The sequence below is a fragment of the Onychostoma macrolepis genome, chromosome 22 (assembly GCF_012432095.1).
Source record: "Onychostoma macrolepis isolate SWU-2019 chromosome 22, ASM1243209v1, whole genome shotgun sequence".
In the NCBI taxonomy this organism is placed as follows: domain Eukaryota; kingdom Metazoa; phylum Chordata; class Actinopteri; order Cypriniformes; family Cyprinidae; genus Onychostoma; species Onychostoma macrolepis.
The window spans coordinates 20,198,656-20,224,241 of NC_081176.1; the positions used below are offsets into that span (position 1 = coordinate 20,198,656).

The following is a 25,586-nucleotide window of genomic DNA, read 5'->3' on the forward strand; positions in this document are numbered from 1 at the left end:
TATCTTTACAGACACATTTTGTAACTTAACCACATAAAAAACACAGTATGCTGTCCACTTAGATATCAAATAATATGAATCCATTCTACACTATAACGAAGTACAGTATATAAGTATAATTAAATATATTATTAGGCATATTTCTGCATCTATTTTATATATTTTAACACTCTTGTCACTTTCTGTGGCATTCTAAAACTTAAATCAGATGCGTTTATAGAGCCCTCTTCTGACAGAAAGAATGTATTGCAACATAAAGAACAAACTATAAGATTGTGCCCCCTGTAGGATTATGTGTGGAAATGACAAAAATCCTGATTCCCCCCATATTATATTGGAATCACCAAATCAGTCTTAATTTTTAATTATTAAATATTTGTACTGTATTTATATGTGCTTCCTATGTAGGAAAAAAGTGGCTCAGCAAATTTGCAAAGTTGCAAAGTTGGCCAACAGAGTGAACTGACTTGCCTTAAAGGTACTTTGGGCTTCACTTTTTTTCATACACCAGTGTCAGTATTGATGCCTGCTAGATGAGGTACAAACATAATAGTAACAAGTTTCAGTTTTCTCTGCTCCTGCTGACCTCTCTGCTTCCACACCTGACCTTCACTGGTGAGACTGATTATATAACAGCATATTACACTGATTTTTAAATAATGTTTAACTGGTGTGTACTGAATAAGCTGATTTACAGCTCTGTCTTTCTCTCAGCTCGTGTGAATGTGGGTATAGTGAATGCCACAGAAGCAAAACCCCACTCCAGACCTTACATGGTTTCTGTTCAGAAGAACTGGCACCATATCTGTGGAGGATTCCTCATCTCTGATGAGTTTGTGTTGACTATACCAGGATTTCAGCAGTTCTTCTATGGATCATCATAATTGGAAATGTTAATTGACGTGATAGCACAAGAATATGTGTAGTGCTTTATCAAAAATGTTTCCAAATCCTCTAATAAATGTATCACGTCAAGCACCAGCATGAACCAAGTGGTCCTTAAAGCTGCAGTCCGTAACTTTTTTTGGTTAATTGGAAATGTTGGAAAGGTATTTTGTCTTTTAAATATCACTCGCATGTGTTAAATGTGACACCATTTGTGACTCCTCTTTTTTTACATCTTTTTAATACCCAGTGAATTCTTTTTCAAATTCTTTTAGTTTTCATTTTATTCAAATTTAAAAAAAAAAGGTCCCAACATTTCCGGAATTCGGGTTGTAATATTAATGATTAGCTAAGCATTACTGTGGCCTAATGTCTTTCTTTTCATCTCATGCAGTAAGAGAAAAACATGGATTTGCATGCTGCTTCTTTGAGCTCAAGGCTCCGTGCACTGTTTGCAAGTTAATGGCTTCAAATTAATCAAATGGCACAAATCTTTGTGGTTTGACGATTGACGCCTTAGACTGAAGCCTCATCAAACCACAAGTATTATCAAATATCACTATCTACTGAGTGCTATACTAAGTTGCTGTTATCACAAACTGAAAATAACAAGTTACGGGAAGCTCAGTATTTCCACCCTCCTTATTATGATATTTATATCAAATATAGCCAGCGAGATCTCATTGATTCACTGATTGTCTTCATCATGACCATCATCTCTCTGATCCTGCTGGCCTCTCCCAGATGAAAAATAAATATATTTAAATTGTGCTTTTTCAGACACACTTAATATATTTATATTATACTATACTAAGTGCATATTAAATGTATTATTTTGAAACAACTTTAAGTATATTAAGTGTATTTCAAGATATGTTTATGTTCGATTTTAATCTATTTGTAATATATTTAATATATTGAAATTGTGTTAAATTGGAACCACTTTAAGTATATTTAGTGCAATTTGAGTGTATTTATTAAAATACATTTAAAATGTACATTTAATACTTCATGAACTACAGGTAGAATATATTTGAAGCATCGTTTTAATGTGCTACAAGTACATTTCAATTGTATTTCAGCTCATTAGAAATGCATTAGCATTACACTACCAGTATATTATATTTTTCAGTATATACACACGTACACTTTGATGTCTAGAAAACTTTAATGTATTATATATTGTGTACATTACAAATATTCATAAAGTACATTTAAAAAGTACAGCAGCATACAGTGGGGCAAAAAAGTATTTAGTCAGCCACCAATTGTGCAAGTTCTCCCACTTAAAAAGATGAGAGAGGCCTGTAATTTTCATCATAGGTATACCTCAACTATGAGAGACAAAATGAGAAAAAAAAAATCCAGAAAATCACATTGTAGGATTTTTAAAGAATTAATTGGTAAATTCCTCGGTAAAATAAGTATTTGGTCACCTACAAACAAGCAAGATTTCTGGCTCTCACACACCTGTAACTTCTTTAAGAGGCTCCTCTGTCCTCCACTCGTTACCTGTATTAATGGCATCTGTTTGAACTCGTTATCAGTATAAAAGACACCTGTCCACAACCTCAAACAGTCCAACTCCAAACTCCACCATGGCCAAGACCAAAGAGCTGTCAAAGGACACCAGAAACAAAACTGTAGACCTGCACCAGGCTGGGAAGACTGAATCTGCAATAGGTAAGCAGCTTGGTGTGAAGAAATCAACTGTGGGAGCAATTATTAGAAAATGGAAGACATACAAGACCACTGGTAATCTCCCTCAATCTGGGGCTCCACGCAAGACCTCACCCTGTGGGGTCAAAATGATCACAAGAACTGTGAGCAAAAATCCCAGAACCACACGGGGGACCTAGTGAATGACCTGCAGAGAGCTGGGACCAAAGTAACAAAGGCTACCATCAGTAACACACTGTGCCGCCAGGGACTCAAATCCTGCAGTGCCAGACGTGTCCCCCTGCTTAAGCCAGTACATGTCCGGCCCGTCTGAAGTTTGCTAGAGAGCATTTGGATGATCCAGAAGAGGATTGGGAGAATGTCATATGGTCAGATGAAACCAAAATATAACTTTTGGTAAAACTCAAAGAATGCTGAGTTGCATCCAAAGAACACCATACCTACTGTGAAGCATGGGGGTGGAAACATCATGCTTTGGGGCTGTTTTTCTGCAAAGGGACCAGGACGACTGATCCGTGTAAATGAAAGAATGAATGGGGCCATGTATCGTGAGATTTTGAGTGAAAACCTCCTTCCATCAGCAAGGGCATTAAAGATGAAACGTGGCTGGGTCTTTCAGCATGACAATGATCCCAAACACACCGCCCGAACAGCGAAGGAGTGGCTTCGTAGAAGCATTTCAAGGTCCTGGAGTGGCCCAGCCAGTCTCCAGATCTCAACCCCATCAAAAATCTTTGGAGGGAGTTGAAAGTCCGTGTTGCCCAGCGACAGCCCCAAAACATTACTGCTCTAGAGGAGATCTGCATGGAGGAATGGGCCAAAATACCAGCAACAGTGTGTGAAGACTTAAAGAAAACATTTGACCTCTGTCATTGCCAACAAAGGGTATATAACAAAGTAGTGAGTTGAAATTTTGTTATTGACCAAATAATTATTTTCCACCATAATTTGCAAATAAATTCTTTAAAAATCCTACAATGTGATTTTCTGGATTTTTTTTTTTCTCATTTTGTCTCTCATAGTTGAGGTATACCTATGATGAAAATTACAGGCCTCTCTCATCTTTTTAAGTGGGAGAACTTGCACAATTGGTGGCTGACTAAATACTTTTTTGCCCCACTGTATATACTTTGGTGAAAAACAAAAAACATACTATTAAATATACTATTAACAACATACTCAAGTACATTTTAAAACATTATACAAAAAACATTATAATAAATGAAAAAAAGACTGAAATGCCATGGCAGAGCTATCTTATCCATTTGTAGAACATTTCAGTTATACCTGTATTACTGAAAAGTACATAATTTTACATCAATGAATAAATACAAATTACAATGCAATTTTTTTAAAGAAAAAAAACAACAAAAATTTACTGAAAAACAAAGTGCAGAAGTGAATAGATGTGTATGCAAAGACTGAAGATGATAAAGTTCAAGCAACAGTGGGGGGTTTTGGAGGTGGACGAGGAGATGGCGTAGGGATGGTGAGAGGCAAAGGTGCGGGATGATGGCAGGATGTGGTGAAGGGATGGTGATGAGAGGATGACGATGATGCCCTGGCGGCTTAGATAATGTTTGGCACATGGCACAGACCCAGAGCATCCCAGTGCTGACAACACACAGCGGAGTCGAGGGAGCGAGGAGCCAAGATGTAGATGGTGTGGCTGCCGACATCTGGGGGTTGACCGATGGAGACAGAGCTGGTGGATCTGAAGCCGGATACTAAGGGCCGATGGAGCTGAGCGTCGTCGCAGGTTCCGGAGACCTGGGCACAGCCTAGTCGTTCAGGCATACAATATTTTGCACAAGTGCCTTTAGAAAAAAACAAAACAGAAACAAAATTAGATAAAAGATTTTTACATGAATGACTGAAAGGAAGCACAAATTAGCCACCTGTAATGGACACACTGCTAACATTTTTCTTCCAAGATTGACCGAATCACCCTCCATTAGGCCTGATTCAAAAATCTCTATAACAGAAGTGATACGATATTAAAATATACTTAGCGTGAATCCCATTTCTCTGTCTTACCCCTTCCCCTTAGTTTTGCGCGTTCACGTGAGAGTAAGGGCTATCCCAATTCTCGTTTTGATCGAGGGGTAGGGCTAAGGTGAAGTGGTAGATACCCCTTAAAACCAAGAATTTTCGCGAGCTTACTTGAAACCAAGGGGTACCCAGAACACACTGCGCAACCGGCAACAATGGCGGCCAGATCGTCAAGTATTCAAGTATTTTCGGCTTAAATAATTTATTTAAAAATTACGACAGTCTTGTTTTGTGCTCTAGACAGTCCTGTACATATATATTTGCAACCATGTTCTTAATTGAAACGTTTAAAAAAAAAAAATAAAATTAAAAAAAAAAAAAAAAAAAAATCGCTAGATTGCTACGCTAACGTTACATTGCTGATTTGCACAACAGTCCCGCAGACTAGCCTTGAATGGACTCCATGCATGTCTACAGTTTTAACAAGTTTGTAAAACGATCCAAAGTTTGTGATCAACACTTGTCGGCTCTGGTCACGTAGCAGCCAGCTAGCGACGGTGTATGATGACGTAACCGTAACCAAGTGGTGTCTCATTTCATAGGGGTATGTTTTCACCCCTAGCACTTACCACTCGGTTTCGAGGGACAAGGGCTAGCGGTAAGTCGAAGGGGAAGGGGTAAGACAGAGAAATGGGATTCACCCTTACTATTATTCCTTTGCTTGTCTCTGCACTCAGATTTCAGTTTGTCTTCTATAGCAGCTGATCTGAAAAACAACAAATGTTAATATTTCTCACATGCACAAAAACTTGCAACTTCTTCATCCGGTGCTTCTCCATCCGGATCAGATTCTGGGTCAAACTGAAAAGCTTGAAAGACTGTGTGTCTATGAGCCATTGCGATACATCCACTGTCAACATTAGCGCATGGTAGCGCAAACTGGTTAAGGCCACACACCCACCCTCCACCTTCCCCGCCTCTCTCGTCCTTAAAGCTACAGACACAGAAATGGCACATCCTAAGGAAAGCTCATTGTGGGACTGGCTCGTAGTGGCTGAAATTCTGCACCAAGGCTGAATTTCGGGAAACCGACCAGATACAGTATTAGGGACCACTTAGGCCTATATAAAAGCATCCAAAAAGCAGCATGTCATGGGACCTTTAATGTTATACATGTTATAAAGACTTTTTTTTTCTGCCAATGCATGTGTCAAAAACAGACTGGCACAGACAAATAACGTTAATTAAATTTCAAAACTTACCTGAAGTCAGTCACAGTGATGTTCCAAAAGCCAGACGCCATATACGCTTGCAGAAGCTGGTAAAAATAAGAACATACCGCTATATTTTCTAATTAATTTCATAGTTTCCCCAAAACAATTTGAATTCTGTCATCACTCACCCTCAAGATGCTCCAAACCATCTAAGACTTCCGTTCATCTTCGAAAGAAAAGCTGAGATATTTTAATGAAATCTTTATGTTCCTCCGATGAAAGACGATTCACCAAAGATGTTCACGTTTCAAAAAGTTCATCGCAAAATAAAATAAATTAAAAAAAAAAATCGCCAAAGTAATCCATATGAATTGCGTGGTTTCCTCCAAGTGCTCTAAAGAGACACCGTCGCTCTATATAATATAACTGTTTAAATTTAGACTTATATTCACATTAAAGGGCCATTTGCATGCACATCATATTTGATTTACGAAGCTCGTGGTGCGAGCTCATTATCATACGAACCAATCAGAGCCATTCAATGGCTCTGGAACCAATCAGGTTTAGTCACTGTGTTTTTTTAATTTAAACAAGTAAACGCAAGATTTTTTTATTTTTTTTTGGAACCATTTCAGATATGATATTGAAATCCTTGTGGGAATTTCAGTAGTAGCTTATTGCAATTAATATATCATGTAATGGACAACAGCCTAATCAACCAAAGTATAACATTTTAAGTAAAACTGAACAACATATTAAACAACATATTTTAAGTATTGCAAACGTTTGTACATTGTAAATGTTAAAAAATGTTTTTTTTTGTTTTTTTCCAAATATCCTACTTTTCCAAATATTAAAATTATAAATACATTAATATTTAAAATATATTGCAGTAGGCCTACACATGGTTATAAAATACATTAAAAACCCACTAAAAGTGTAATCATTTTGTTATGTTCTTACACAAAGTAGACATAAAATATACTTTAAGTAAGAGTAACATGTAAATACATTAAAACGTTACTAAAAGTATGCTTAAGTTTAGTATATTCCTTAAAAGTGAAACTAAGAATATATTTATTAACATAGTATTTCTACTATAGTTTTTAGGAATATTTTTAACGAGTTCGTTTGCCCATATAATCATTAGGAAATAGAGTAAACTTATTTGGCTTGCTGTCCACTGATGAGTGAGGGTTTTAGATCACGTAAGGACATGAGGGCCCACTGCGCCCGAGGGACAGATGAACCTGGTACCTCCAGTCCGCTTGTTCGGATTGGAGGGCTCTCACTGCGGTCTGAACGGGAGAGCCTCCATGGTTAATAACATGGAAGATCACACAGCGATTCAGAGAGGGAGAGCCCCCACTGCGCCCGAACAGAAAGCTCACACTGTGATTCGACCGGGAGAGCTCCCACGCGTTTTGAAGGAGAGAGCTCCCTATAAGAATCAAGGGAGATCTCATTCTGCCATCAAAACGGGAAAGCCCACACTGCAACTCGAACGGGAGAGCCTAGATGATATCTGGACGGGGGAGCCCACGCGGCGATTCGAATGGGAGAGCCCACTCCAAGGGTGGTGGCTCTCACCGATCCAAAAAGGGAGAACTCTCACTGCATCCAGATAAAAAAGGGGGGCCTGGCGGGGCTAGGTAGGCAAGAACATGCAAAATATTGGTCCAGACTCAGAAAGATGCTAGTGATTGGTGAGCTTGTCTAATGTGATGAAGATCAGTTCGAACATATGATTCGAAGGTATGAGATGTCCATCGACCCAGCATTTTAATTTGGTGTTCGGAAAGACCTCTCTGGGCTGCTGTGGTGGCTGCCCCTATGCGGAAGGAATGGAAAGAGAAATGTTTGTAAACCTTTTTTTGTAAACCTTTGATGAGGAGAAAGATCTGAGGATTTTAAATGTTAGGGCATTGTTGGCCGTGGATGAGCTTATAAAAGAAAATGGATGCCGCTGAGGTAGACTTTGATGGATCCTGGTTTAATTGAATTGGTATGATGTAAGTAAGTGATGAAGGAAGATATAGAGAGGAGGGAGAAATCAGGGAAAACCAAGTTGTGGGTTCTGTGGAAGATTTTGAAGGAACTCCAAGCTGTCCAGTAGGTTTGGAGTGTTCTGGGAGAAATGGCTTGTAAAATGGTATTGATAGAAAGGGTATGGAGGTGACTGAGGGGGTGGTCTAGAGGAATAGGAGTTCTGAATAATGAGGAACTGGAGTTGGGTTGGAGTCTGCCTCCGGGGCCAATGTTCTGAATTTTTGTCTGCTTGATGCTGAAGTGAAAATCTGGTCACGATCACTTCTAGAGCGAGGGATGTATGAGGTGGATTTTGGAGCTTAAGAGATCACTGGATTGGTTGAAGAATCAGGGTTGGTTAGGGGACATTCTGAGGTTGAATGAACAATGGATCTGCAGATGGCGCAGGAGAGGCTTCGAACTCCTAGAAAAACTCGGTTGTACAATTCGAGGTCTAGAGCTCCCCAATAAGGACATTGGTTCCAGTGGGTGACGCGGGCTGAGCATTTGGCTGTGAAAAGCTTATGGTAGGTATAAAAATGACTACCTCCGAACGAGAGACTGAGCTCTGCTATGATGGAGAGATAGTCATTTAGTTCTCTGCGTCTGTTGGGAAATGAAGTGCAAATAACTTCTGTGTATCTACCAAAAGCTATGCAGAATTCTGCCAGTGTGAGAACACATTTGGATTGAGGTATGGAATTTTTTAGATTTATGGTTAAAGGGCCACAGTCAAAAGAGCGGTGGGATTCATTGGTGGGAACAGAAGTTAGCAGAGAAGGAAGATCAATATCTGCATCTGATAGAATTAGGGAACGGAGGTGAGATGAGACTGGAGGTGAATCCATGGCGACTGCGTTGGGAGGAGCTGGAAGAAGGACTGCTGTGGCAAGAGAATGGGCTGGCAAGTGGATTAGACCTGAGGAAGAAGATGGATGCTGGGCAGGGAGCCCTAGAAGTGACTGGTGTCCGAGATGGCAAGAAGGAGCTGAAGCGAGAGGGTGTGAGGGTTAGCAGGGAAGAGGGGGGAAAGAGTCCTTTGTGGAGGAAACCTCACACTAGGGACTGCGCCAGGGGGAACATTAGGAGGAATTTGAGACCCAGAAGGGAGAAGAAGGGGATGAGAAGAATTGACGTTAAAGGATAAAAGAGGGGGTGGGATCGCTAGTGAAGGCAACCTCGCACTAGGATCCGCTCTCTGAGTAGGGGATGAGAAAAATGAAACCGTCTGAGAGGAAGTTGCGCATGGCTTATCAATAGAAGGAAGGACGGGGAAAAAAGGTTGAGATAGATGTGTCTTGTCTAGGAAGTGGAGAAGTCTGTATAGAGAATTCGTGAGCGTTGGAGGGGCTGTGGAACGATTTCTTGCGGCCGCTGTTGTTGGCCGGGCGGAAAGGCCGGCGGACGAGGAAGTATGTGCAGCTGTAGTTTTTTTCCCCCCTTGTCTTTGCCGCGGCCTCTGGATTAGCGCGCTGGTGCAGTATAAGAGGCCATGTGGTGAGCGAGTGACCTCTGGTGGAGGGTTAACGGAAGTTCGTAGACCAGATTCATGACATAGCCCCAGCCCTCCACGGCGGCGCAGACAGAGCAGGAGCCCACCAGGGCGGGGCAGAAGACCACCAGAGCCAGACAGCAGACCACCACGGCGGCGCAGACAGAACAGGCGGAGCAGAAGACCACCAGAGCCAGACAGCAGACCACCACGGCGGAGCAGACAGAACAGGTGGAGCAGAAGACCACCAGAGCGGAGCAGATAGAGCAGGAGCACACCACGACGGATCAGGAACCCAGAGCAGAGACTGGGACCTAGGGAAAACTGAGAGACAAGGAGGAGAAAGAACATGCACAGACACAAGGACTGAGGTAGGGAACATGGGAAGTCTATCAACGTTTTCCTGGTGGTAACTGAGCAGGCAGGCAGTTCACAATCAGCCACCATGGCTGGTTCAGAACGGGGCAAGAGTTCAGAGATGGCCTCCTCGGCCGTTTCAAAGCAGGGCAAATGTTCAAAAGCGGCCTCCGTGGGACAGTTCAGGGACAGCCCTTCTGGCTGCGACAGGACAGGCAGATAATTCACAGACGGCCTCCATAGCCGTGACAGGGCAAGACAAGGAATCACAGGCAGCCTCCATAGCCGTGACAGGGCAAGACAAGGAATCACAAACGGCCTCCATAGCCGTGACAGGATAGGACGAGAGTTCATTGACGGATACCTCTGGTACACCTCTGGTACACCTCTGGAGGTTCTGCAGCGGTTGCCACCACCTCTGGAGGTTCTACAGTGGTAAACTCAGGACACAGGGAGAGTTCATTACTAGGGCCCACCACCATACAAGGGATCAAGGCGAGCCCTGCCGCTTCTGGAGGTTCTGCAGCGTGGGCCGCCACCTCTGGAGAAGCTGCAGCGGGCGCGGGCGCCGCCACCTCGGGCAGTTCTGCGGTGGTGTACGCAGCCCAAACGCAACACAAAGTGATTCCCATCAGGGGAAGTGCTTCGGACAGGGGAATATGCGCAAGAACAGGGGGGTTACAGTGAGCTAGTTTGGGGATACCAGCCGTGCGTGCAGACACCAGCGGTACATCCCTCAAACTAGACATCAAACTGGGATAATGGAAGACTGACCTTGATGATCTGGGTGCGTCAGTGGAGACGTGACCCGACTCTGGAAGGTCAGCGGAGATGTGCGGTGGCTCTGGACGATCAGCTGTGATGTGTGGTGGCTCTGGACGATCAGCTGAGACGTGCGGTGGCTCTGGACGATCAGCTGAGACGTGACTCGATTCAGGACGACCAACTACGACTTGACTTAGCTCATGAAGATCAGCTGCGACTTGGCTTGACTCGTGAAGATCAGCTGCGACGTGAAGATCAGCTGCGACTTGGCTTGACTCGTGAAGATCAGCGGTGACTTGGTTTGACTCTTTAACATCAACTGTGACTTGACTTGGCTCATGAATGGCAGCAATGACACGACGGGGTGTTTTTGTGGCCGCCATCTTGTGAACGAGCTCTGTTGATGCTGCCATTTTGTGAGCGTGCTCTAACGCAGCTGCTATCTCGGTCATAGCTGCAGTGTCGCGTTTTCCCTCCGCAATACCCACAGTAAACAAAGAGCCAACAGTCAACAAAGCATAATCAATAAACTGAGCGAGTGATGAACGCGGGCCCTCGCGTCTAAGCTCAGACCGTAGTGGTTGATTTATACCGTCGCAAAATAACTCTATCAATAAACAGTCCGGTAAGTCAGAGTAGTGCGCGATGGCTAAATATTCCTGAATATAGTTCTCCAGTGAACGTGGGCCTTGTTTAAGAGCCAATAGTATCCGGGCTGTGTCCATACCTGGCCAGTGTTCCTCTGGAAAGCCACTGGATCCTTTTGCGGCCAAGTATTCTGTAACGATGCCAACGAGACAAGAGACATGCGGATCCATGTGCGAGCTTTAATACAAAGGCGTGGTCAGAAAACGAGCAAGGGTCAAACAGTGGCAAACAGGTATAGCATAGGCAAGGCAAAGAGTCATCCAAAACGGGCCTGGGTCGGTCGACAGCGAACAGTATCCAAAGGGGCTAGACAAGAGAGGTAAATCCAAAACGAAAGCAATAGTCCAGGCAGGGGAAAACACAATCCGAAACAGGCAAGGCAAGGCAAGGCAAGACTAGAAAAACTAACAGGGGCTCTGTAGAGTAGCTAAAGCTAGGGCAGCGATAAATGCATACAATACTCGGCAGAGGGCAAGAGGAAGTCCATGGTTTATGTAAGGGGTGAAATGGGAATCAGCTGTGTGATCAGACTTGGGTGTAAGCGTGTGATTGGCTGCAGCTGAGTAATAAGTGCAATGGATTGTGGGAACTGAAGTTCAGTGTAAGTGTAACGATCAGTGCAGTATAAGAGGCCATGTGGTGAGCGAGTGACCTCTGGTGGAGGGTTAATGGAAGTTCATAGACCAGGTTCATGACACCCATCATATTTCAAAATGTTGCACTCGACATATTTTAGTCTGGCATTATAGTTTGGGAAAAGTTCAACAAGTGAATATGTACAAGTTTATGTCACAGTAACACTAATAAAGTAAAAAATGAATGAGATCAACCGCTGGATTAAACCACGTCGGCATCACTATTCAAGGCTTATTCCTCACAGCGCATCTTCTTCCAAAAGTGAAAAGTAGCCGAGATGAACTTGAATCTTTCTACAGAGGTGACATGAACGTTCGCCTGCAGGGGGTCTATTGCGATAGAGGCTATTTACACTTAGTTAAAATAGCAGTATTTTTTAGTGATATACTATTTACACTAAGTGTAAAAAGTTAAAAAAGCAGGATATTCTGCTAATTACTTATTGCAAATAGTGGCAATTATCTGCACCTCAGCATTGTAAATGCATTATAAAACGGTATGCAATAATAACTTATTGAGTGTACATTTTTAATTTGAATTCAAATTATTAAATGGATGCCACCTTGTTGGGACAAAAGCCCTCCCTACACCTGCCCTAACCCTACCCAATACTTATTTTTAACGTTTTGATTATTTCCTTCATTTTTATTAAAAATGAATGCTTTCCTGATGTGATCTGAAATTTGAAAAGGGAGAAAAAATGTTTGCCAACAGGCAGATTCGAACCCGGGTCAATCGTGTCAAAAGGAATGACACACGCTTTTCCATCTGCGCCACCAAACCTGACGATTGATGACCGTCTTTTGTAATGTTGACTAGCCCAATCACATGTTTGTGGGCGGAGTTAGTGTAAATAGCCTCTGCCAACAACCGGGCTATTTGCACTCAAATAGCCCACAGAAGAAAACGGGGTGTTTTTTTGTAGCACCCTCACTTCCCGCGCCTGTTGATGATTATCTTATAGAGCACAATGTGCGTGGGCATGATCACATTATGTGAGCTCAGACGGGAAAGACTGGACCTCGCGTTGGTTTCATACGGATTATTTTATCAGAGAATATTTAACAATTAACAGAGAATATTTAACAATTCCCTCTGCAATTGGATCCTGGACTTTCTAACCGGAAGACCTCAGTCAGTCCGTGTCGGCCACAACACCTCGAGCACTACCACACTGAACACAGGTGCCCCACAAGGCTGTGTGCTCAGCCCGCTGCTCTTCACGCTGCTGACCCACGACTGCACTGCCAAGTCCAGCTCCAACCACATCATCAAGTTCGCTGATGACACAACAGTGGTAGGTCTCATCAGCAACAACGATGAAACGCACTACAGAGAGGAAGTGGCACAGCTGGCTGAATAGTGTGGCACTAACAACCTGTCCCTCAATGTGAGTAAGACAAAGGAGGTTGTGATGGACTTCAGGAGAAACTCCGTTGATCACCCCCCACTGACCATCGACAGCTCGACTGTGGAGAGAGTCAGCAGCACTAAATTACAGAGGATCTAACCTGGTCCACCAACACCATGTCACTCTCCAAGAAGGCACAACAGCGCCTACACTTTCTCCGCCGGCTGAAAAGAGCAAGTCTCCCTCCACCCATCCTCACCACTTTCTACAGGGGCACCATTGAGAGTGTGCTGACCAGCTGCATCACTGTCTAGTACTGGAACTGCACTGCAGCAGACCGCAAGACCCTCCAGCGGACAGTGAACACAGCTGCAAGGATCATCGGTGCCCCTCTCCCCTCCATCCTGGACATTTTCCTCACACGATGCTCCAGTAAAGCCAATAGCATCGTGAAGGACTCAACACATCCCTCCCACAGTCTCTTCCAGCTCCTACCATCAGGAAGACGGTGCAGAGCATCAGAGCCCGCTCTGCCAGACTGCTCAACAGCTTTTTCCCCCAGGCTGTGAGAGCCCTGAACTCAAATCACCCCGCCCCTCTCTGAACCCCCATTCAAACCCCCTACCTGCTGTAACATGTAACGTGCAATTCGAAGTGTGCTACACACAGGTGAGTGGGCCTGTACAAACCACCTGTAGTAGCACACTCTCCTCCTCTATGCGCACTAGTCACTTTTCACACACACTGCTGCGTGTACACAAATCCCACAAAAAGAACTCAGTAATATATGTATGTTTACATGCTCATGCACTACAAATCATCCTGCACTGTTCCCCAGCCAGCTGCTTGAACTCAATGTTTCTCCTTGCACATGTACAGTATTTATCTGAAGCATTCGTATAGTTTGTATAGTCTGTATTTTTTAGTTTGTATAGGTACTTTTTTATAGATAGTATATTTATAGTCAAAATCTATCAGTAGGATAGTTGTGTATAGGTTTATATTGTCTTACTCCATTGTTGTATGCCTGTATTTATGTAGCACCGTGGTCCTGTGAGGCACGACATTTCGTTCCACTGTATGCCCCTGCATGTAGCGGAATGACAATAAAGCTCAACTTGACTTGAAGTCGAAAGTCATGTCGAAAACAAATCAAGTCATTTAATAATAGACACTTTAAGCTTTCTTTAGATATACTGTATTTCTCATGTCATTTTCATTCATTCTAGTGACATTCAACTCAAATTGTGAAACTCGTTGTGTTAAATAAATTCAGTGCACACAGACTGAAGTAGTTTAAGTCTTTGGTTCTTTTAATTGTGATGATTTTGGCTCACATTTAACAAAAACCCACCAATTCACTATCTCAACAAATTAGAATATGGTGACATGCCAATCAGCTAATCAACTCAAAACACCTGCAAAGGTTTCCTGAGCTTTCAAAATGGTCTCTCAGTTTGGTTCACTAGGCTACACAATCATGGGGAAGACTGCTGATCTGACAGTTGTCCAGAAGACAATCATTGACACCCTTCACAAGGAGGGTAAGCCACAAACATTCATTGCCAAAGAAGCTGGCTGTTCACAGAGTGCTGTATCCAAGCATGTTAACAGAAAGTTGAGTGGAAGGAAAAAGTGTGGAAGAAAAAGATGCACAACGAACCGAGAACCGCAGCCTTATGAGGATTGTCAAGCAAAATCGATTCAAGAATTTGGGTGAACTTCACAAGGAATGGACTGAGGCTGGGGTCAAGGCATCAAGAGCCACCACACACAGATGTGTCAAGGAATTTGGCTACAGTTGTCGCATTCCTCTTGTTAAGCCACTCCTGAACCACAGACAACGTCAGAGGCGTCTTACCTGGGCTAAGGAGAAGAAGAACTGGACTGTTGCCCAGTGGTCCAAAGTCCTCTTTTCAGATGAGAGCAAGTCTTGTATTTCATCTGGAAACCAAGGTCCTAGAGTCTGGAGGAAGGGTGGAGAAGCTCATAGCCTAAGTTGCTTGAAGTCCAGTGCTAAGTTTCCTCAGTCTGTGATGATTTGGGGTGTAATGTCATCTGCTGGTGTTGGTCCATTGTGTTTTTTGAAAACCAAAGTCACTGCACCCGTTTACCAAGAAATTTTGGAGCACTTCATGCTTCCTTCTGCTTACCAGCTTTTTGAAGATGCTGATTTCATTTACCAGCAGGATTTAGCACCTGCCCACACTGCCAAAAGCACTGGCCAGCAAACTCACCAGACCTGAACCCCATAGAGAATCTATGGGGTATTGTCAAGAGGAAAATGAGAAACCAGAGGCCACTGTCAAAGAAACCTGGGCTTCCATACCACCTCAGCAGTGCCACAAACTGATCACCTCCATGCCACGCCGAATTGAGGCAGTAATTAAAGCAAAAGGAGCCCCTACCAAGTATTGAGTACATATACAGTAAATTAACATACTTTCCAGAAGGCCAACAATTCACTAAAAATGTTTTTTTTTTATTGGTCTTATGAAGTATTCTAATTTGTTGAGATAGTGAATTGGTGGGTTTTTGTTAAATGTGAGCCAAATTCATCACAATTAAAAGAACCAAAGACTTAAACTACTTCAGTCTGTGTGCATTGAATTTATTTAATACACGAGTTTCACAATTAGAGTTGAATTACTGAAATAAATGAACTTTTCCACGACATTCTAATTTATTGAGATGCACCTGTATTCATAGAGACTGAGAATACAGAAAGCGCACCCTATTTGTTTTCTTTCTTTTACAAAACCAAAACGAACGGTTTTGTTGATATTGGAAGTGAATCAGGGAATACAAATAATAAGCCTACTTATGTATTTTTTTCAGTCAATATGAAATTAATGAAATAACTGAGTTTCTCTTTGTAGTGTATTTTTTAGGTTTGATAACTTGAAAGTAAAGTAATTAGTAATCTGATTACTTTTAAAATGCAGTAATCAGTAATGTAATCAAATTACAATTTTAAAGTAGTAATTAGTCATTTGTAGTGGATTACTTTTTTAGTAAATTTAATTTAGTGGATTACTTTTTTAATTTAGTAACTTACCCAACACTGTCCAGTTGTGACGGTTGTGCTAGGTGCACGTGACCTACGAAAAAAGAGTAAGAATTCAGTCCGATTCACAGTGGATTCATACCATCAGCATCCAGACTTCACCAACAAATCCTTTCCTAATGACATCCTGCTTTTGAAGGTAACAACCCATACTTATTTAGCTGACTTTAGTAAACTTTCATGCAGAATAACAGCCCGTATATTATAGAAGATAATCACGTTTATTAATGATGCTGCATTTTTTTTTTTTTTTTGTGTGTGTTTTTTTTTTTTTACAGTTAGAAAAAAAATGTACAACTGAATGACAATATCAAGTGGATAGCCATACCAGCGGAAGAAGGTGATATCGAAGCAGGTTCTGTTTGCAGTGTCGCAGGCTGGGGACTTTTAGAAACTAAAGGCAAGAGAAGCGATCACCTCATGGAGACAAACGTGACGGTCATGAATAACAAGAAACGTGAAAGTAAATGGGGGAAGGAGGACTTTGCAGCTTCACAGATGATGTGTGTACATGGCAATGGAGGAAGCTGTGATGTATGTAAAAAATATTTGATTCACCAAATCTTATTGTTTAAACAAGTGTTAGTTATGAATTATAACAGCATGTGACTGAAGTGTTGATCTGTTTCTTAACAGGGGGATTAAGGAGGTCTTTTAGTTTGTGGAGACACTGCAGTTGGTGTCACATCTTTCGGTGACCCTGATGTCTGTAATTCACCTGAGCTACCTGAAGTTTATACTAAGATTTCAGCATATCTTCCATGGATAAAGAACATAATTGGAAATGTCAATTGAATCTTGCAGATAAAATGGGGTGATTTTTTGGCAGATGTGTTGAGTTAATTTCCCCCCTAAATCTTCTTTTAATAATCATAATATACATTGATATAGTTTGTAAATATTTAAATGAATCAGAAATGGTATTTTAAACCAGATATGAAACTGCAAACAGACAATTTGATATTTGAAGACAACCATCATAAACATTTACAGAATGCTATTGAAAATAAAGGCAAAAGTACATGCCCACTGACTATAAAAGAAATATATATTTTTTCTAATTAAGGAAAATATACATCACTGTTCAAAAGTTTGGAGTCAGTAAGAGATGCTGTACTTTTAAGCTTTATATTCAAAATAAAAAATCCTTAAAAATGTATCACAATGGTTTTTAACATTGATAATAACAAACGTTTCTTGAGCAGCAAATCAGCATATTAGAATGATTTCTGAAGGATCATGTGACACTAAAGACTGGTGTCACAACGCTGTGTTGTAGTACACATGAACACAATGAGGAAGGTTGCAGACAGGCTTTAATAACTGAAACAGTGTAAATCCAAGAGAGAAAAAGACAGTTCAACACAACTTTGGAAAGATGAGACACGACAATGACAAAGAGATCAGAATTTAAGTAGGGGAGATAATGACACACACCTGAACATGACGATGAAATCAAATGAACAAACATTACAACAAGGGCAGAAATTACAAAAACAGTAATGCTGCCTTTATTGGCTATCAGAAACTTCCTACTTCCCACTTCTGAAGTTGTAATTATGAGTTTGTTGTGTTTAAGTACTTTGTTGTCGGAAAGAACAGAAATCACGGTGGACAGCCTACTGTATTCATTCTTGCCTGTTTCTTGGGGAATTTTTTTATTAAAGCCAAAAAGTAGATTAGAAGATATTTAGTCAATATCCAGCAAGTTTTAAATAAAGTGTAGCATCCAATACATTGATAACCATATAAACATACACGGCGCTATCTAGATATTCAGCTGGCTGACGATTCCTGAATTTCGGTATTTTCAATATACATTAAATGGTTATTTCATACGTGAATATACATGTCTGTAATGTCAGGAGAAAGCAATGTAGATATGAGAAAAACAAATAAAATTTTACGGTATTACTGCTATGTTTCTCTCCTCCACCATATTTAAAGTTTATGGCTCGCCAAACTCAGAAATTCGGAATTGTAATATTGTAATATTGTAATTACCGTGATTACGAGATACCAACTTGTAAAAAGCATCCACGTCCTCGTAGAACTCGTAACTAACTTGTGACCTGGGAGTTTTCTGAGAGCTACAACTTGTACAACCTGACCACCTTAGATTCATTGCTCTGTGTTTAGGCATTGACAAGGGTGTGAACAGCTCCAAGCAGAACGTCACATGTTGTCATCTCGAAACTACAGTAAAACATGGTGTGAATTCAGCAAAAATTATCTTGAGATTCCCAGTTGTAAATATGACTAGGGAGGCCGTTCATGTCCAGTTTCCAACTAAGAAATGGAGTAATAATGCTGACAATTAATCTTTACCATTACAGAAACAAATTACATTTTAAAATATATTAAAATACACAACAGTTGTTTTAAATAGTAACAATACTTCCCAGTGTCATTTATTTTTACTGCTTTATTTATTATTATTATTTATTTTATTTTATTTTTTATCAAATACATACAGCCTTGGTGAGCATAAAACTTATCAAATAAACACATTTAGTGCAAGAAGTCATAAATTAAAAGAGCAGTTTAAATAAGAATAGAACACATCTAAATGAACATTGCAATGGGTGCAAAGTTGCTATTTTACACAGCACTAGGCTCATTCTGAGTATTTCTTGCTGATAAGACCTCTCTCTTTTTATAACTAATTTTAACTTGATAATAGATTCTGATAAAAAGTTATGATAAAAAATGGTTTCCTGTAGACATCTTGTGCCACTCAAGTTTACCACAGTTTTAAGTTTCTTTTTTTTTTTTTTTTTAGTTGTTAATACAAGCATTAATGTATGTTAATTCTCTTCAGTTAATTTAAAAACACTCTTGCCTTGATCACAGGTGTCAAAAATTGTATGTAAGAACAGTAAATTGATCCAAGTTAATCCAAACAGCTGATAAAAACAATAAACCAATAAAATAAAATAAAACAATAAAACAGTAATCCACCTTACGCCAGTCCAACAATTATTTTATTGTGAAATGAAAAGTATATTCAACTATAGTAGGCTGATGACCCTGCTGTACTTCTACAAAGGCGACAAACATAATACCTATCATGCTAAAATGCCTCTCAACTGTTTTCTATCTAGTTTCCTTTTCAAATACCTCATGAAGCGTTAATATGACACCATGCATTTTTTTTACAGCTTCTGACACTTGTGGTTGGAGCTTATCAGCTAAATGGGAAATCTAGAGACAACTTTTACAACATGCATCCTTAGGGTTGTCAAATTGCTTCAGGTTTTGCACTGCATGCTATTTTCAGTCTGAAAACTGTAATCTGAAACTTAATCAGAAAATTATCTAGAAAAAAAATGCAATGTGCTATGGAAAATACAACGTGCAATGGAAGTATGTAGGAAACACATTAGACTGAATATGCAAAATAAAATTAGACTCACTTGTCAGGGTCATGTAACCTACTGTTGCATGCGCAAACTCTTTCATGTACTTGGGTTGAATATAGATAAGTCTTTCAATCACTCAGTATATATAAAACAGCGGTCTTCATGGTCTGATAATTGGAAACAAGGAGGCTAGACGAGAGGAGCACATGGCCAACACAAATAAAGACAGAGTCATGTGCTCAAACACAAACAAATACAAGCAAAGGCACATTAAACAAAGACAAGACAGAACATGAATACATGCAAGTCCTGCACTGGCTAGGAAACAGTGGGTGGGATGGGGCTGGTGGGAACAGGACTGGGCAAAAAACTTCAAGGCTGACCAGGGAGGTGCCGACTTTGGGGTACCATATCTAGGAAACCCAGAGGATGCTTGCATGTAGGTACCTTATGAACAGGCCCAGAGTGGCCATCGGGAGAACCGGGAGAATTCCCGGTGGGCTGCTCTGCCCCGCTCATAAATTGGGCCAGCAGACTCGCCTGCTTTTTTAAAATTTATTTGAATTTTTTTTACATACACAGAATAACGTCTGTGTGTTAAAGTTACTGTGTGGCTGATAACTAAGCTAATATCACTAGATTTGAATTTAACATTAAAATGTCACGTTTTCTGTTGTCAGAGCGTGCGCTCTCTCTCTCTCGCTCTTCCTCTACACAAGCGTGTGTCCCAGGTCGTTGCCATGGAGACAAACCAAAACCATTAATGCTGTGGTGTGAGTTAGTCAGAGTGCGCTAATTGTGGGAAGGATAAAATGGATAGTAAAAAAAAGAGCCAGGTTAAAAAAAAAAGAAAGGCATTGGAGGATGTGCCAAATGTGCCAAACTGACAAATATTTTTTCAAGAAAACAAACAAGCACACGTGAACTGGCAACTCAAGGTACAGTGACTAGCAACATTTACAGTTATGCATGTGGCAAACGCTTTTATCCAAACTGACTTACATTGAAGGAATTTTTTTATTCAGTTTAGGGTTTTTTTTTATTGATTGTCTGTTTCAGTTAAATGTAAGTGATTTTAGCCTGTTCTTTCTTTCTTTCGAGATGCTTACTGATTCTCCATTTAGTTATTGATGACTGCTTGGCAGCTTTCAATTTTGAATTGAACTTTTTTTTTTATTTTTTATAATGTTACAGTTGTATGTTTTGTAGCAGAAATGTTTCATATAATTTACTTAATTATTTTATTTATTACATTGACGTGGATATATATATATAAAAAACAATAGTGCAAAAATTTCTTACTGCACTACTTTATTTTCGTTTGAATGCAAACCATTTTTTCATAATGTAACAGTTGGACTACTTGTTGCAGAAAACTCAGTATGTGATTTGTTATTGATATTTATGGCCATATTTACATTATTCATATTTTTTATTGAAACATGTCAAAAATAAATATAACAGGATAGTAAGAACAGATCTGTCACTTCATTTATCCAGATTCCACCACGGTGGGAGGGGGTTGGATGGGGATAGGTGGTGGGCTGGTCTTGAGCATTACACTCCCGGGCTGAAAATGGATCCCACTCCACCCCTGCCTATGAATACAAGGACCAGCCTAACTGGTCTGGACTTCCAACCAGGCTCAGATTCAGGGACAAAGTCTAAACTGACAGAGAATAAGTATGCCTTGGAAACAGGTTCAGAGACAGGCTCTTGGATGTCCTTATGGGTAGTAGGATCAGACTTAGAAATGGACTTCAAAATATCCCCAGGGGCTGTAGCTGACACTGGACTGCACTCAGGGGGTGGAGCCGACACTGGACCATGCTCAGGGGATGGAGCCGACACTGGACCATGCTCAGGGGATGGAGCCGACACTGGACCATGCTCAGGGGATGGAGCCGACACTGGACCATGCTCAGGGGATGGAGCCGACACTGGACCATGCTCAGGGGATGGAGCCGACACTGACTGTACTCAGGGGCTGGAGCTGACACTAGACCATGCTCAGGGGGTGGAGCCGACACTGGACTGTACGCAGGGGCTGGAGCCGACACTGGACTGTACTCAGGGGCTGGAGCTGACACTGGACCATGCTCAGGGGGTGGAGCCGACACTGGACCATGCTCAGGGGATGGAGCCGATGCTGGACTATACTCAGGGGCTGGAGCCAACACTGGACTGTACTCAGGGGCTGGAGCTGACACTGACCATGCTCAGGGGGTGGAGCCGACACTGGACTGTACGCAGGGGCTGGAGCCGACACTGGACTGTACTCAGGGGCTGGAGCCGACACTGGACCGTACTCAGGGGGTGGAGCCGACACTGGACTGTACTCAGGGGCTGGAGCCGACACTGAACCATGCTCAGGGGCTGGAGCTGACACTGGACCATGCTCAGGGGGTGGAGCCGACACTGGACCATGCTCAGGGGATGGAGCCGACACTGGACTGTACTCAGGGATGGAGCCGACACTGGACTGTACTCAGGGGATGGAGCCGACACTGGACTGTACTCAGGGGATGGAGCCGACACTGGACTGTACTCAGGGGATGGAGCCGACACTGGACTGTACTCAGGGGATGGAGCCGACACTGGACTGTACTCAGGGGATGGAGCCGACACTGGACCATGCGGAAGTGCTCTTTCTAGAGTTAGATCAGGCTCTGTGACTGCTCTCTCTGGAGTGGGCTCGAAAACTACATCTTCTTCTGGAGCGGGCTTGGAAACAGCTTCCTCTAGAGCAGGTTCAGATACAGCTCTAAGATCAGTGGGCTTGGGAACAACTCCCTCTAAAGAAGACTCGGGAACAGCTCTCTCAGGAGAGGGCTTGGAAACTGTTCTCACAGGAGCGGGCTCTGGGAATTCACCCTCAAGAATTTCAAACTCTGTGTCCACAACATATTTGGCAGGAATTACTTCGGTGTAGCTGACAATAATGGCAAGAGATTCTGAGAAGGCCCCTGTGGTCGTGACAGCAGGCAGCTCAGGAATGACCGCTGTGGCTGTGACAGCAGGCATTGACAACAGCCCAGAGAAGATCTCTGTGAACATGACAGGACTGGCAGAAACTGTCCCTGAGGGCATGGCATGACTGTCTCAGGGGAAACAAGGGCGATCTCAGCAGACTCTGGGGTGGATGTAATGGACTAGACTGCCTTCTTTCTTGACATTTCTTTGTTAGTTGGAGTCAGAGGTGAATCTTGAAAGGATGAGGGAGGGCGCGCAGGGTGGTTGCTGCAGGCTGACTCAGGCCGACGAGGCATTTGTCACCGGATATGATGATTAAGAAATCTGGAGAAGTCACGGAAGATCAAAATCTTGAGAGTATCCATCTCCCAGGCAGGTGTCATCTAAGCAGGCATTAAAGACATCCTTGAGGGTTGTATCATCATAATCTAGCCCCACAGACATTGTCCAGAAAAACTGGGCAAAAGCCCCCACAGCCCAACCCTGTTGGTGAAGGGCAGTCAGATGGGCATGTGTCTCCCAAGCATTAGCAGATGGCAGGATTCTGATACTCATTCTGCAGAGTCCTGTTTTGGCTAGTTTGTTCTGTCATGTATCTATGAGAGAGGACTCTATGCAAAATGAGAGATAACGGGTTTATTAACAAAACTGCAGAGAAAACAAGAGAAGGTGAGGAGGGGGTGAACACAGTCCAAACAATAAGCAGGGGCAAGGTTCAAAGACAGGCGGGCAGAGAGAGTGGCTGGAACACTTAGCACAGGAGCCTAAACACTGATGGTCTCTCAGGCACTGCACAGGTCTTGCTGCTTGGCAGAAACAGTGATCGGCCAGGGAAGCTCAGCCTGCAGGACAGGACTAGGACTAGACACAGCAACACAAGACAAGACAGATGACAGGGACCAATGCTAAGTAAATACTAGAAAAACTACTACTAGAGTAGGAAGCTTAAAAAAAAACAGAAAACTATATCTAGGAAAAACCAAAGGTAGTAAAAGTAAATGCTAAAAGCAAATAACTATGACAAGATAGTGGAAAACTAAATTCTAAAATAAATAAGGAACTAAAGATAAGCAGAGAACACTTGAAAAGAGTACTAAACCAAAGCAAGTATACTCAGGGACAATAGACTGAACAAGGTAAGTTCTACAAGTAGCTTCCTAAACAAAACACTACAGACTCTTAGCAACAAGGAAGAACACAGCAGCACAATGTACAACAAATTGGCCAAATATGAGGGAAAAAGAGCACAATATAAAGGGAGCTGAGAACATGAACAGGTGACAACACTCAGTCAAATGAGGACTCAACAAGGATGAAGTGGGCATGGTAATTGGAGGTAAGGAGGCTGGATGAGAGGAGCACATGTCCTGTAAATTTCCAACCTGCTTCAGCTCACCTGCCTGTGTATTTTGAAGAGATCTGGAGGCCTGTTTCATAAAAAAACGCTAAAAAGCTGAGATTAAAGTCCACAACCTGACTTGAAATAACCTAACAAATCAATCAGGGCTAAAGCGGTTCCATAAATGAAAATTTAAATTCATGCAATCTCACTAATTTGATCCAGGTTCAATAAATCGAGGTAATTTGATGTGCACCCTTATTTCTATAAGCATCCCTTAATGTCGATCATGGATCAACTTGATCCACCATGGCAAACAGCGAATATATTTGTACTGTTTAACGAATTTGAGACATTGTGTTATCCTCAGTCAATAACTGACATGTCACGGGTATATTATCCATCTATAAGTCATGCAAATATATCCATTTTGCTGTCAGATGTGGGCGAGGCTCACGCAAGTGGGCTGCTGCATGCATGCATGCTTAACAGATGGAGCGCAATAGATTAATAGCACAATCATTCTGAGTTAAATATACATTTTGCTAAAATATTTGTTGTTGGACATTAAATGTGCCTCATGTAGAATTTAAAATCTACATATAAGTGTATTTTTATGATAGCATTAACTATAAAGGGACTGTAATGAGTAAATCTTAAAACAAAGTCATTAAATCTTGGGCACAATACATTAAATACAGTCAGTTGTAGCCTATATTTTTAATTATTTGATTTATTATTTAAGTTGCATTTTCTGAATATTTTTATTTTTGGGTGGGATTAGGATGGTGAGATTAGGTCCCCAAGAGCAGAGTTGAAGAGTACTGTTTTAAAAGTCACAGTTTGTGAAGCGTGTTCAGTGCGGCCTCTAATGTTTTGACTCTAAAAAAACAAAACAAACAAGCCGAAAAAAGCAAAAACATACGGTGCCCGCAAGGTGACATGGTCGGTTCACTAATGGCGCTTTTCCACTGCGTGGTACGACTCGGCTCGGCACGGCTCAGTTTGAGTTTCCACTGCAGTTTAGTACCGCTTTAGAGTGGGCGGGATTATTTACATGTTGTTATAGTTGCGCCACCTCTACTGCCGTGACTCCTGAAAAACTTTTTCATTTCGCGTTGCTCCATCAAGCTCTCGCTGGATCCGCTCCTCGGCTATCAACGAGAGGACAGTCTGTACTTCCTCAACAGACAACGAAAAGCCATTAGTTTTCTCGTGGCCACGACATCATAACTCATGGGAACGTGATAATATGTCGTGGCTACGAGATCATTTTGTCGAGGTAACGACATCCTTCCCAGATAGCAAGAACGTTTGGGCCAAATGTGACTGATAGCTGTCACATTTGGCCTAGGTATGGCATGGCTGAGCACATATGGGCCAAACTTATGTGTTGCCATAGCTTTAGAATCGGAGGGAATTTTCTTTTGGATGATAATATGTTTTGAGGTATATGGTCCAGATGACACAAATGAGAGCCATATATGGCTACTGGACTGTATTACGTGCCATAGTCAGCATTCAAATGAAGTTATCATGAAATGTCACATAAAGTGCATAAAATAAAATAGGCCCACAAGAAAACATTTTTATCCATCCCACAGTCTTGTAAATCCATTAACTGATCGTCTTTTTCCCGTATTTGTATATTATTATTATTATTATTATTAGCCTATTATTATTGGTTATATTTTGATATTCGTTTTTTCCCTTCATTTCGATCTCTTTACTTAACGTTCTGAATTGTAAATAACAGCCTGTTGGCCTAAATGCTCGAAGTGCCAATAAAGCTTTGAT

The 25,586-nt window shown here is 41.7% G+C and overlaps 1 pseudogene; it reads left to right on the top strand.

Moving 5' to 3' along the window:
• The first annotated feature begins 533 nt into the window (after positions 1 to 533).
• LOC131531009 (granzyme B(G,H)-like) lies at positions 534 to 17,123 on the top strand (annotated as a pseudogene).
• The last annotated feature ends 8,463 nt before the right edge of the window (positions 17,124 to 25,586 follow it).